General features: G+C 31.8%; 1 long non-coding RNA gene across 1 annotated transcript; it reads left to right on the forward strand.

Annotated features, from left to right (window-relative positions):
• The first annotated feature begins 2472 nt into the window (after positions 1-2472).
• On the forward strand, positions 2473-14909 carry LOC143041906 (uncharacterized). The gene is made up of 3 exons (XR_012967832.1): positions 2473-2727; positions 10552-10597; positions 14269-14909. It is a non-coding gene; the product is annotated as an uncharacterized LOC143041906 (long non-coding RNA).
• Positions 14910-14973: the final 64 nt, after the last annotated feature.

Below are 14973 nucleotides of genomic sequence, written 5' to 3' on the forward strand. Positions count from 1 at the left end.
TATAACCAGTGTAATTTTTCGGACAAAACGGTTGGTTCAAATTTTTAAAAATTTAAAAAATTTTGTTAAAGTCTACGTATTTTTATTATCCCTTACAATAAAAAAGACGTCCGTCTATAGCACGGTTTTTACTGTAGACGGGAATAGACCAGGGAAAACAATGCTTGTGTCTATGAACCAGTCAAGATACTGAGAAACAAGAGTAGCTACCGCAGTCTTTAATCAGTGGTATCACCTGCACCTTTTTGTTGCAAAGCTCAATGATCTATGTTTGACATGGTGTAATAGAACCATTGGTGGCCTACGGCTGTGTTTTGCTCTTTGGTCCGGTTGTTGTTTTTTTAGACACATTCCCTGTTTCCATTCTCATTTTTTGTTTGTTGTACTGTTTCGAAGTAAAAAGAGAATGCTTCAATAAATACCTTGACCACACAGTTCCTATTTCTCAATCTAATTAATATAAAAAGCAGATCTCTGATTTCGTTATGCTACATATGAGTAGTATAACGTACTAAAGTAATCAGAGATCTGTATTTTAATTAGATTGCATATTTGTCTGATAATAATGTTGTCTACCGCATTGCAAAATCTGACTGCAGTCGTAAGTAAGTGTTTATAATAGTATTTACAAGTAGGACTTGATTTTTTTGTTCGGTCATCTTATTTCAGAGTACAATGATCTCTATATGTTAAGTGCAGATATTTTTTTATTGAAGATATAAAATATTTTCTAAAAGAAACGTCGGTCATTGTCATTGGTTTTGGATAGAGTGCGATATAATGTAGAAATAAATCTTCATTGAAATGTTGAAATATATTTATATCGAGGTATGTCGACAACTTATATATGTGAACAGATAAATGACATTAAATGAACTGCCGTAGTTTTTAATATACATTCTTGCTTTTAACAGTATATCTCTACAGCTACGTTGAATTTTATAAGTTAAAAAGGGGAAATTTTACATTTATAGGATTGTCGAATCAGTTTTCAATTGATCAGTACAAATATGACACCCAAAGGTCAGTGAACACTTTTTATGCCATTTCTGGTGGAAATTCTTGCACATGTTAAAAAAACCAAAATGATTTCAAAATAAACAAAACAGTGGAGTTCCGAACATTTTACATTGAAAAAAGACGAAACAAACCAAGAAGACTGCAAAACTACGCTGTAATTTGAAATTGATTAAACCTAACTGTTATGCTATTCATAGATTATCGTTGCTCATCTCAACGAGATTGATTTTCTCGCTTGGTCCGATACGGCGAAAGTGAAAAAGCATTGATAATTTGTTTATTGCTATTTTACCTATGCAGACGTTTTCAATTTCATGTCAATTTCATTGACATCGCCACGTGCCTCCTTAGTTTCTAGCGATACTTTTTCATATCACTCGACTCTGATGAGAACGGTACTTACATGTATCAGTCAGTAAGATCAAAGGAAAGTTTCGTAAAATATCGACAACCTTGATTATCCTCAATAAAAAAATAAGAGAGATCAAACTAGAATATTACTTTTCAAGCGAATAATTTAAAAACTAACGCATCAAATGATCGAAAACTAAAATGAACAAAATAGGTCTATTGTCCGGTTTGGCATCCCGTTTTATCGAGTGTGACCGTGTTTTTCCCCCGTGTGAGTATGATGCAAAATGCAAGTAAACAGACATTTATTGTTATAATATAAGACGTGAAATCGGAGGATGGGATAAAAGGTTTTTATTAACCACTTATTATTTGATGTTATACAAGTTTAATATAACCTTGGAATGCTTATTGAAATTTCAAATGTGAAATAAAGCCATTTTTTAAATATACCTACGAATGTTAAATCAATGAAAATGCGGGCACAGAACATAAATATCCCCACATTTGAAGAAATTTTACAGAAAAACTTGAAATTGGAAGAAAAAGGTCCGGTCTACACACGAAAAAAGGTGGACCGATCCACTCAAAAAACACAATCCCATCCAGGCACTATACCTACTGTGACAAAAATGGAAATGTCGCAATTGCGAGGAAACAGACAACTCCATCTTAATGCAAATTGCTATATAATGTTGATGGTACAAAATAAAGTCAGTCAAAGATTTCAATGATATAAAATGACATCAAACTGAAAAGAAAACAAGCATTAGTTATTATTACCATGTATGTGCCAAACGGCCGAGAACAAATCTGAACAGACTGTCAATATTTGTAATATTTTATCATATAAATGTTCAACTTCCTTTAACAATAGGACTATTGACTTAATGTCAATGATTAAATGCATTTAGGGTAACCAACACAAGCACATACCTACATTGTTACAAAATAAAAACTGTCAATACACAATAATATACTCAACACTGTACTATACAAAACAGAAACGGTCGATTGGTCTAATATATTATGTATACACCGCTGTAAATATACAAAGACTTATGTTTAAAGTTCGTATAAGAAAACATTTTAACTCTTATTTGAATTTAAAAAACGAAGGTTCTTATTTTCAAAAGGATGAATACTTTAATTATATAGTATAGACTTTCAATCTTAACGCTAACCTTGTGCACGACGGGTTTTAAACTTTTTATGTGTTAGGTATTTTAATAGTATATTTATTGTGCAAATTGCAGGGATATATTAAAATGAATAGTTGAACATCGAGATAGATTATAATCACGGTACAATGGATTGCATGTAATAGTTTAATGGCTGTGATTAAAACTGCAAATTGTAAGTATTTTACCGTCTTAATTATAAAAATATTTGATTATTACATATTTTATGACTACAATGTATTTAATCCTTCATAACATATTTTTTGTATTACGACAATATTAAATCTTTTGTTTCAATACAAAAACATAGCTGAAAATATCGGAACAGTAATATACCGATATTTTATACAGTTTGTGTAAACTGGATTTAAGACTGCAAAACTCTCTGAGTAAATTTAAAACACCAGGCGAACCCAAAAATGAAGGTACATTGGGCAATGCATTTATGAAATGGAGGAACGCAACTCGCGTTTCTGGTTCCGGCAATATGATAATTATTACAATTGAATAGAAAGACGTGTTGGAAACCCAAGACACCTACGTCAATATACAAGCTTCGACATAGTGGTGTTCATTCAACATGTCAAGCTCTAAATAATTCGGAGTCTACACAGCTACTTTTGCATAGGTACTATTTCTGTACTAAAGATTTGTAGTACTGGAAATCTACTTTTAATATTCAGTACTATTTTGTTACTCTAAAATTATTGTAATATTTAGGTACCTGTATTTTACAGTACTTTATTTGTACTTGAAATTTAGGTACTACAGATTTTTGGTTACTACCTTTACATTTTCAGCGTTTTGAAAGTTTTTCTATTTAAAATCTCTTTAAGTTATGATTTTCAAACATGGAATATTATATTATTTCTGTACAAAAATATTTAGTACAAATCAAGTACTGTAAAATACAAGTACCTAAATATTACAATAGTTTTAAAGTAAAGAAATAGTACTAAATATTAAAAGTAAATTTCTAGTACTGCATTTTTTTAGTACGGAAATAGTACCTATGCAAAAGTAGCTGTGTAGAAGAGTTATGACGAAATTTTATAGAAACTGATAAAGAACCGACACAAACACAAAATTTCTATAGACTGGCGAATCTTGAAAGACAACAACTGACTTCAGACAAGCACAAAACTGGCGGTGAAATGTTTACTAGTACATTATTTGTCTTTCATCGGGATTTAATATGTCCTTTTATGCAAACATTCACCAAAAATAGATTAAAGTTTATTCTTCTTTAATGCTTAATAGATTCTTTACTAAAGTCAAAACTTATGGTATATTGGGAGTAATTATACCAATGTGCCTTTATATAAAAAGTAAAATCACAAAAATACTGAAATCAGCGGAAAATCAATTCGGAAAGTCTATAATCACATGGCAAAATCAAATAACAAAAAATATTATTGGTATCATTTTATTTTTACCACTTGGTCAATATCTCTGTTCGCAGACTGGCGTTCATAAGGACCTGGTGTCAACAGCTCGGTAGCGGCTCACTACATCAGTACTGTCATGAAAATTTCAATGATAATATTTTGAAATTTAGTAGAATATCTCCCTGGTGCATAGCTTTAAACTTTTTATGAAAATAGGGAAATGTGGTATGATTACAAGTGAGACCACTAGTCATCAGAGTTCAAATAAAGGGGATGTAAACAATTATAGGCATACGTACGACCTTCAAAAAATGAGTAAATCCCACGTGGAGAGTTGTTCTATGATTGAGAAATATAGTTTAACGTTATAGGATTAGACGAGTAATATTTCTCGTTGGATTCACCAAAAAAAAAAGAAGAGGAAAAGTAAACAATACACCCTTTAAAACACTGTCAATCTAAGAAACTTTCAAACAGATGTTTGTGGGAAGTATGTTTTTTTTGTCAGTTAAGTTTTGTCAAAAATACTCCAACATTTGTATGTAATAATCATGAAAAACTATTATATTTGTATATGTTTTTTATGCTTTTCCTGCTTTGTAGATATTAATTCCCGTATGAAATTAACTTTGTGATAAATCATTTATCTTTTTTATCCATAAACTGAAAATATCATTAGTAATGATTAATGCATAATTACAAGAAATTATAAATAAAAAATAGGACCTTGAACATGATAAAACAAGAACTGACTAAATGATTACTTCCCTCTTCTATAGCTACAATGTATCTGTCTGTTCTTTTTAGTGATACATTATGTAGTCAATTGAATACTAGAGGTCAAAGGCTTTTCTTTAAGTGTATAAGTTGATAACGGGTGTTCTAAGGATTTCAATGAAATTGGATTGGAAAATACTTATCTTGACAAAATTATTGAAGTTTTTATATACCACAGTCAAACGAAAATGTCAGTTAGTTTGCATTTAACAGTAAACTATTTGTTTATATTTGTCAATCAATTACTTACGTATGAAGTATATCTATAAAGTGTAGATCCAACTGTTTAATATTCTTTTAAAATTTTACACACAAGTCTTTCTGCTTTTAACTTTTCCAGTAAAAGTAACACTTTTTCTTCTATCCGAAGTATTTTTATGGGTGTACTTTTATTAGGGACGGTCGCTCAAACCAAAATATTTGAAAGAATAGGATATATAACAACGTAGAAAAATTAAAAGCTATGACCAAAAGTAACAGGAAAATAATTTACATGGTCGACTTTGTCTGATAGAGTTGGGACCTTAATTTCCCATTTATCAATAGCTAATTTTAGATAGATATATGATAAAAATGGTAGTATCGAAGCAATGTCTATCGAGACTGTTTATGTCTTCGAGAAAAAACGTCCATCAGCAATTGCATCGACACAGTGCAAATATCGAATATCATAGAGCACGTTTGTCGGCAACTGGCTTTCTGAAAGATATCATGCATTTGGTCAGAAATCCCTTACATAGTGTATATGATGCGAATAGTCAAAACAATTATTCAATGGTATTGTTTCTCTGTATATTTTCCTCTTGAGATTATCAATAAACTCATCATAGATACCAAGATTGTAATTCTATACCCATACCAGACGCGCGTTTCGTCTACAAAAGACTCACCAGTGCCGCTCTAATTAAAAAAAATAAAAAAGGCAAGATAAAGTACGAAGTTGAAGAGCTTTGAGGACCAAAAATTCCTAAAAGTTTTGACAAATACAGCTTAGGTAATCCATTTCTGAGGTAGAAAAGCCTTAGTATTTCAAAAATTCAAAGTGTTGTTAACAGTTAATCTATAATTATGAACATATCAATGATAACTCATGTCAACACAGATGTGCTGACTACTAGGCTGGAGATACACTCGGTGACTTAAACTCCACCAGCAGTGGCATCAACCCAGTAGTTGTAAATATACTCATCACAGATACCAGGCTTAAATAATTTTTATAAGAAAAAAGAATCCATAATAAAAAACAAAAACAAAAACAAAAGCTAACAGCAAGACGGATTAAGTTTTAGATCTGAGATATATTTGAGCTGTAATACTTTAATTAATATTTGAAGCTTATTATTGTAAGATAATGCACCACTAAATACGGTATCGTTCTTATATTTATTTTACAAAAACACCTAAAGACATATTGATGCTAATATATCATTTTATATAGTTACTGGAATATTAAAAGTGAAAAATACTGAATTTGTTCTGAATAATTAAAAGTAATACTAATTGTTAGATTTTATTGTAAATATAACATTTAAATACATGTATAAGGGCAGAGAAATAAAACAAAAGGAGATTCTGAAAACATAACGGACCATATTAATACACGACTTTGATGACGTAAAAATCCCCCGCATTTACTTGATAAGTCCCATATGCATGTATGTAGTTTGTTTAGGTCTTTATTTTTCTTCTTCTCGTTAATCGACCCCAGATTTACCATACAATGTATGTAACTCAGTTGAACTTATTTCTTTCTTTAGGTATTGATCCTGACGGTTTTGATTTAGTTTTAATTACGTCCCTGGTCAATTTAGAATATATTTAATTTTCTGGTTGTCGACCTGTTGACTTCATTGTAAAATTGGCAACATCATGTACAGCTGTTATTTAACTCATACTTAATTTCACAATCCCTGTAATTAGATTAATACGCTGTGTCTCAATCGTAATACCTTAATCATATATCTCATAGAGCTGCATGTTGTTTTTAACAATTATAACTGGAGATTCAATATTTTATTAGAGTCTCACCACTTGTAATACATATAATACAATCATCATAATATAGACATTGAATAAAACAAAAAACTTATAAATTAAAATTGTCAAAATCCGGATATGGTGTACTAATGTTTGCATCTTTTGCGAAAGTTTATTGTTTTCTGTTCGGTATTAAATTAATTATTAAGATCCATTTTGTTAATCTGGTGAACTGTATATTTGACAATCGTCAATGGCAGTCAGCAGGGTATAGAAACACCTGCTGTTCGACCTTGTTTTGTATGCACACGTATAAACATGCGGTTTTTATCCAACGCAAAAGTTTGAGCGTTGTTTTCATCGAGTGGTCTACGTGGTCGGGTGATCTAGTACGTCAGGCATAGTGAAAGGCGATACGTTGCCACGATATCTCAGAAGCATGAGTTCGAACCTCTTATATGACCTAAATTGGGCATCCACCAATCAGACCGTACGTTTCTTTAACTCCATACAGCTAATTGGACGTACCTCTTGCTGTTCGGTTGGTGTACTACTGGGTCACATCAATCGAAATCACCATTCCTTTATACCTACAGTATATAAGGTAGCGGAACATACACTTCCCGGTGAAATGTTTTAATACGGTTGCATCCAAACTAAATATCCCCTATAAATAAAGGCAACAGTAGAACATATCGGTATTCTAAGGTCAAAAATTGATTGAGAGAAAACACATCCGGGTTTCAAACTAAAACCGGGGAAAACACATCAAATATAAGAGGAAAACAAAGCAACAACAGTAACACTCAAGTGCAACAAATACAAACGGCAACATACATAGAAACGAATTATTTGATAACAACTACCATATTCTTGACTTAGTACAATACATTTTCAGTTCAAAATGGTGGGTTGAACCATGTTTAATACTGTAAATATGTCGCATAAACAAATCAGAATATGTTTTAAAACGCACTTTGATAACTATATATGCCAATAAAAACTATCATATTCGAACTAACCATGGTAGTATATTTCCGAAGAAATGTGGTTACTCTTGCATTGATTGTTCAAAAACGTCGAAATTGTGAACGTTAGGAATTCACAAAGGGAAAGCTTAAACATTGTCAGAAATCTGCCTTTCAAAGGAAGTCTGTGAACTCCTGCAACAAATGGTCAATTTTTTCATGTGTTGTTTTTCTATTTACACTCTGTATGAAATATGTTTAAACCCTTATAACAATACAGCTGGAGTATAATTCGCGTTTTAAAATATATCAAACATTACCGAGTTACGATTAAAGAAACTTTTAAGCTGCTTGACCCTTTGCCTTTGTAATTAAAATTAATGCAACAGGACTGGATTGATTTTCATGAAATTGTATAGACTTTATTTGCTTGACCGATAATACATTTCAGTTTTGACACTTTTAACCAATCATTGCAAAAGTTAATCTAATTATTTTCCTAAAGTACAACTATTTCACTTTCATAAATTTAATACCGACAAGCATAACAGTCAAAAGTAAAAATGTTACCCCGAAGTTCTATGTATTGAACAAAATACCATACTGCCACACTTTTCAGACATTTTAATAGGATATCAAATTGATTGTATATAAACCAATGGATATCAAACAAATAAGTAATTTCGATTTCCGTTTTAGAAATATTTGTTCAAGTCAGGGTATTCTAGGTTAAAGAATAAAGGGGTTATCTGTCATGTAATTTAATGCTCATATTATGCAACTTTTAAATAATTAATTAAACAGTTTTGCAATAACTTTATCTTGCAATAATTGTTTGACTTTTATTGTTTGCATTATATTCGATATTAAACCGTGTTTTTGTTGTCATTCTTGCCTTTGAAATCTTGATTACCGATTTTTCTCAAGAAAAGTAGACATAATAGATACCCATACGTCAGGAATTATCAAAACTCATTCATGAGTCGAAAAACAGCCTTTTTTGTACAAAAATTAGGCCGTTAGTTTTCTCGTTTAAATTGTTTTACGTTTGTCATTTGGGGCCTTTAATAGCTGACTATGCGACATGGGATTTGCTCATGGTTGAAGGCCGTGTGGTGACCTATAGTTGTTAATTTCTGAGTTATTTGGTCTTTTGTGAAGAATAGTCTCATTGGCATTTACACCACATCTACTTTATGATATTCACCATTGCCAACAAGACTAATAACGAAAAGACAAGCTACAGTAAAAAGAAGAGGGAAGAACTCAGAGTATTTTACGAGTCAGCAAGATAAAAGTCGAGTTACGGATATCTCCAAAATTAACTAGCTTATAACAAAAAGACAATACTGTTCCGGATTTTTCTCGAAAATTTTAATTTCTTGATTTCAAAGGCCTAACTAGTTCGAGGGATTTAAATTTTTCGTTTGTCACTCTTATCTCCCTGAGTAATCATTTCAGAGGAGGAAACATTTTCATGATTTTATTTCAATCGAGAAATTAGAGAAAAATAAACCATTCGCAAGGATTTCATACGGTTTAATATATAGTGTTACTTTAATAGGGCGAAGGTTTTGTATAAACATGTTTTTCTTGTGCTATTTTGGATGATACTCGTCCAAAATCTGCAGCCACCAAAGTTTGTGCCTTCTTTTCATGAATTTATTATCAATTTCAAGTTCATTCAGAAATACAACATGTCGTTACAGACTTAAAGGACCCGCTTGAAACTGAGACACACATACTTTGAGAAGAGGTTGAAGGATATTATGAAAATAAACCGCTCAAGCAATTTTTATTTGTTTAATTTTCCATTTATTTAGTGTTACTCAAGAAGTCTGAAGCCTCATAAACCTTTTTATTCTCTTTACTAGCTTGTATATGGTATACATTAAGGTATTCAGATTATTTATTTGCTCTATTCTGGGTTTTGTTTAATAGTTGTTTTTATTTGATCAAATGAAGATTGAATAAATCAATAAATTCGTGACATTTTAATGAATAAGTTCAATACAGAATCATCAGCACCAAATTTTCAACCCAAGTTCAATTTAACTTAACAACAAAAGATTGTATTGATTACTGTATATTAAATATAATTTCTGATCTCAAATAAATGTTGAACAAATTGTACTTTTTATACTCATGACATTTTCCAGCCTAGTAGTCAATACTATGAATACAATGCTATGAAAATACAAATATTGTTGTGATTGAAATTTACTGTTATAAAATTTTAGAATTCATTTTAAAACATCTGCTTACCATTCCGGAGCACCTGATATCACCCCCATTTTCGGTGGGGTTCGTGTTGCTTAGTCTATAGTTTTCTTGTTTTGTCATTTGTACTTTTATTTGTCTGTTTGTCCTTTTGTTTTGTTTAAGTCATTGCGTTGTCAGTTTATTTTCGATCTTTGAGTTTGAATGTCGCTCTGGTATCTTTCTCATCTCTTTCAATAAAGGAATAGTTCTCCCTCATGCTGAGCTCTGATTCTCAGTATGGTTTTGGCTATACTTTGTGTCTTTTTTGTTGATCAGTCCTTCAACATTTGTTTCAGGGTTTGGATTTTCAAATGCGTTTGCCCCAGCATCACCGAAGAGGTCATAATTGTCGAAATACTCATCTGGTGCAGTACAGTTGATACAGTTTACTGTTTGTCCTTTTCATTTTTAGCCATGGCGTTGTCAGTTTATTGTCGATTTATGAGATTGACTGTCCCTCTGGTATCTTTCGTCCCTCTTTTTACTAGTGTATTATTCAAATACCAAGAACGAGAAAGAACTTAACAGATATAAATGTTTCATGCGTTTTACATTTCATAACCATTGATTATCGTCAACATGTTTGTTATTTTTGCGAATTTTGTACATCAGTTTCTTCTATTTTAGGTTGGTAATCCAATGTCAGAACCGTTCGGTCAATTTGCAGACCGAGGTAAGTAAATAAATAATTAAAAAAACTATATTAAAAAAAAAAAAAAAAAAACAGGATTCGAAATAGGGGGAAAATCAATATTAATTCTAAATAGAATTTTTATAGAAAAATATAAATCTGCGCCACTTTGTAAAAAAGTTAAGTTTTTTTCTCCCTAGCTAATGAGTAAATTACTAAATTATGTACATATATATATATATTGTCATTGTCATTTACTGTGTATATAGAAACCAAGATTAAGTTTCAACCTAGGTTTGGTTTGGCGATGTCTCCAAATTTTCAAAGAGAGTTCAAGATTTTTTACAGTGAATGATATATAAGACAAAGATGCACTCGATTGGTCTTCGAAATATAAAAGATTAAAGCCTTGATATGACGACACAGAAAGAATTTCCACTGATGCCTGTTTGAAGAATTTCCAACACCATCATGTTAAAAAATATTAAAACATGGTTTTATATGAAAAATACTCCTAATGATGCGTAAACATCAAAACAAGAAAAAAAAAATATCAAGAAAAAAAAAACACCAGGAGATTGCACCTCAACACATTGTCTAATAATGGTCTGACGTGCAACAACATGTTTGATAACTGCTTGGGGCATTTCTTTGAAGTCTGGACGTCGGTGTATTGACTGGTTGGAGCTAAAGCCAGCCCCCATATAAAAGACACCCGAACGACATCAGACCGATCTCCAACGAATTAATAGAGAGCGATAAGACTTCCAGCTGGAATGTTAACCGTTTTGAGCTTTCTTAGTCGTATCTTCAACTACGACATAGCTGTATGGTGTCGAGCTAAAAAAAATAAGAAATTATTATAAAAAATGTTTGATTTATGTTCTTTTGATCCGGACGCTGATTTTTCTTCTTTTTGTTTTTATTCATTTCAATATTTTAATGTAGTCAATCTAGATTCCAATTGTCAAACTTGCCATACAATTCAGATACACAGCCAGTTAAAAGCAAATGTAACTGCTTTTAACCTCGTTATCCTGAGTATGACACTTCTTTATTTTTTTATTTCAAATTTTATGGCCCCGCAACGAAGTTGTCGGTGCCATATAGTTTTACCCTTGTCTGTCTTTCCGAAATTCCGTAATTCCGTCATTCCGTCATTCCACAACAAACCATAATACGGAGTTTTTTTATGCCCCATCTACGATAGTAGAGGGGCATTATGTTTTCTGGTCTGAACGTCCGTTAGTCTGTCCGTCCGTCTGTCTGTCTGTGCGTTCGTTCGTCCGTTCGCCAGGATTCAGGTTAAAGTTTTTGGTAAAGGTAGTTTTTGAAGAAGTTGAAATCCATTCAACTTTAAGCTTAGTATACATGTTCCCAAGATATGATCTTTCTAATTGTTATGCCAAATTACAGTTTTGATCCCAATTTCACGGTCTACTGAACATAGAAAATGATAGTGCGAAGTTCAGGTTAAAGTTTTTGGTCAAGGTAGTTTTTGATGAAGTTGAAGTCTAATCAACTTGAAACTAAGTACACATGTTCCCTATGATATGATCTTTCTATATTAAATGCCAAATTAGAATTTTGACCCCCATTTCACGGTCCATTGAACATGGAAAATGATAGTGCGAGTGGGGCATCCGTGAACTATGGACACATTCTTGTTTCATTTATAAAACTATTTACAGTATAAAAAAGTGCCTTCAAGAAATTTGAATTATAGCACGTTTTCATTTTGGATAGGTTCCGTTACATAAACATGGTTACCCATATGAAAGGTAAGGTGTTTGCACAAGCAGATTTTGTTCCGAATGCTTTGTTTTATTTTGTTGTTTGGTTTTATTTGTTTTGCTTTGATTTTTGTTTAATTTTTGTACTGGAGATTGATTTGGTATTTTGCATAGAACACAATGATTTGGCCACTTAGCTTATATAGTCTTGGTGTATATTCTACTACTAGCACACGAAGAAGGAGTATTTGCACAAAATCGTCATGCTCCCGAGACCGTTTTCATTTTGACAATTTTTGTATGTTCTTATTCATCAGTTTTGGTAATGCGTCTAGATATATTGTTTGGTAGCTTTTCAGACATTCATTATGACGTTGATGTTGAGAGGTAAATAACTGCTACTGAACATAGACTAAATCGATCAAAATGACTGTTTCAGATCAAAATTTGTTTACTACTGACACTCATTCACTTTTGACCGCCGATATTAAAATTCAATCAATTCATGAAGAACTTCGAGATAAAGGAAAAAATTCGCACGAATGCAACAATGCAACAATCGGGAATATATCACATTTGGTAAAGTAACAGGTCTGATGCCTATCTTATTTTCTGAATACCACGAAATCATGTCTCAAGTCAGTGAGTTAAGACGCAACTTATATAGTGTTAATTTTGATCGTTTTTCCTCGTAGCTCTGTTGGGGAGCACACATCACAGTTAATTTATAATCTGAGATCACCCTCAGTGTTTGATGGAGTTCGTGCTGCTCAGTCTTTAGTTTTCTATGTTGTTTTTTTCTGTACTATTATTTGTCTGTTTGTCTTTTTTTATTTTTAGCCATGGCGTTGTCAGTGTATTTTCGATTTATGAGTTTAACTGTTCCTCATTCGTCTTTCGCCCCTCTCATTTGCACATGCTAGAGCGTGATGTATCAATTAAAATTGAGAAAGGAAATGGTGAATATGTCAAAGCGACAACCACCCGACCATAGAGCAAACAACAGCCGAAGGCAACCAATGGGTCTTCAATGTAGCGAGAATTCCCGCACCCGTAGGTGTCCTTCAGCTGGCCCCTAAAATATGCATAATAGTAAAGTGATAATGGACGTCATACTAAACTCCGAATTATACACAAGAAACTAAAATTTAAAATCATACAAGACTAACAAAGGCCAGAGGCTCCTGACTTGGGACAGGCGCAAAATTGTACGACATACGATAGACATACCGCGTTTAGACACCTTTATTTGCTGCATAAGTATCCAGTAGACCCTTGCTTATTAAAGTTTTAAAGATGCACAATAAAACAACAAAAAACATATAGATTGAAAGAACATTCATATAAGTTGGTTCAATGAAAGATGATTCAAGTTCAAGAATATCGTCTTTATAATTCAATTCAATATTTTATTGGAAAGAGCACAATAGAGGCGTGATCCAAATACAGACAATTATAATATCAAACAACATATAAATGAAATAAAGATGAATATAACAAGTCATAAGCCAATTCTATGTATACCAACCAATACATTAAAAACTGATATTGATACCATAAACTTATACATCAGTATTATTCTAGATTTTCATAAATTTACTTAAAACACACAATATAAGATATATATATATGTAAATTGACAAACTACTGTAAAAGATTATTATCTGATGAAACTTTATAATAGAACATAGAAACATTAATGGAAATGATTACATACAAATCATAATAACCGCGTTGTCAATTATTTTTTAGTACGTTTGTCTGTTATAATGACAGCTATTTCTGAGAATACGTATTCATATATTTTCAGAAATCAAATGCATTGTTTTAGAGCAATATTGTTCAATGTTCATGTTTAATATTTAAGCGACATCTTCCATAACCTGGTATATGACACATAAAAATGAATTTAGACATAATGTACAGCATGTAAATATAAACTCGTTTTCCTTAAGTCATTAATTCATTTCGTTTTTACAGATTATGTGTGGATCACAGGAGTCGTTGTGTCAGCAGTGATAGTAGTCATTGTTCTTGCCATTATTATAATTTATGCCTATTTGAAATGGAAACGGGAATACCTAAGGACAAATCCAAAAGCTGCGAGGAAGAAAGGGGATCCACGACCTACATTTCCTTTATAGCATTTGATAAAAAAAAGTATTTAAATATGCTCTTTGAATATTTATTGCAGCACCTAAGTGTTCATAAAGCGTTACAACGAAAACATGTTGTTTTTCTGGTGCCTTATAAACATCGACCCAACATTATAGATGGGTGAAAGTACGAAATAAATCTAAATTAAACTGTAATGTATGAATAATTATGTGACTATGACATTTGTTATTCTATACTGAGCTATACTGAACTTCAGATAATTCGCCGTTTCATAATCTAATGCATCTTGGGTAATATTTTCAAAAGTGTACACCAAAACGTCCTGATTGGTTAAAAATGTCACAAACAATGGAAATTTAACCAATGACGTTACATTATTTTCATTTTTGGTACAATGAAATTACCCATGATTCTTTGGATTCTGAAGCGGCCAATTATGGTGCGTAACAACAAGCTGTATTTTGTTATACATTGTAAATATTTATTATATGATAATGGCAAAACAGTATTATACAATTTGAATTAAAAAAAAACCCCACTTATGATATAATATGACTCACCAAGATC

The sequence above is a fragment of the Mytilus galloprovincialis genome, chromosome 8 (genome assembly GCF_965363235.1).
Source record: "Mytilus galloprovincialis chromosome 8, xbMytGall1.hap1.1, whole genome shotgun sequence".
Classification (NCBI taxonomy): Eukaryota; Metazoa; Mollusca; class Bivalvia; order Mytilida; family Mytilidae; genus Mytilus; species Mytilus galloprovincialis.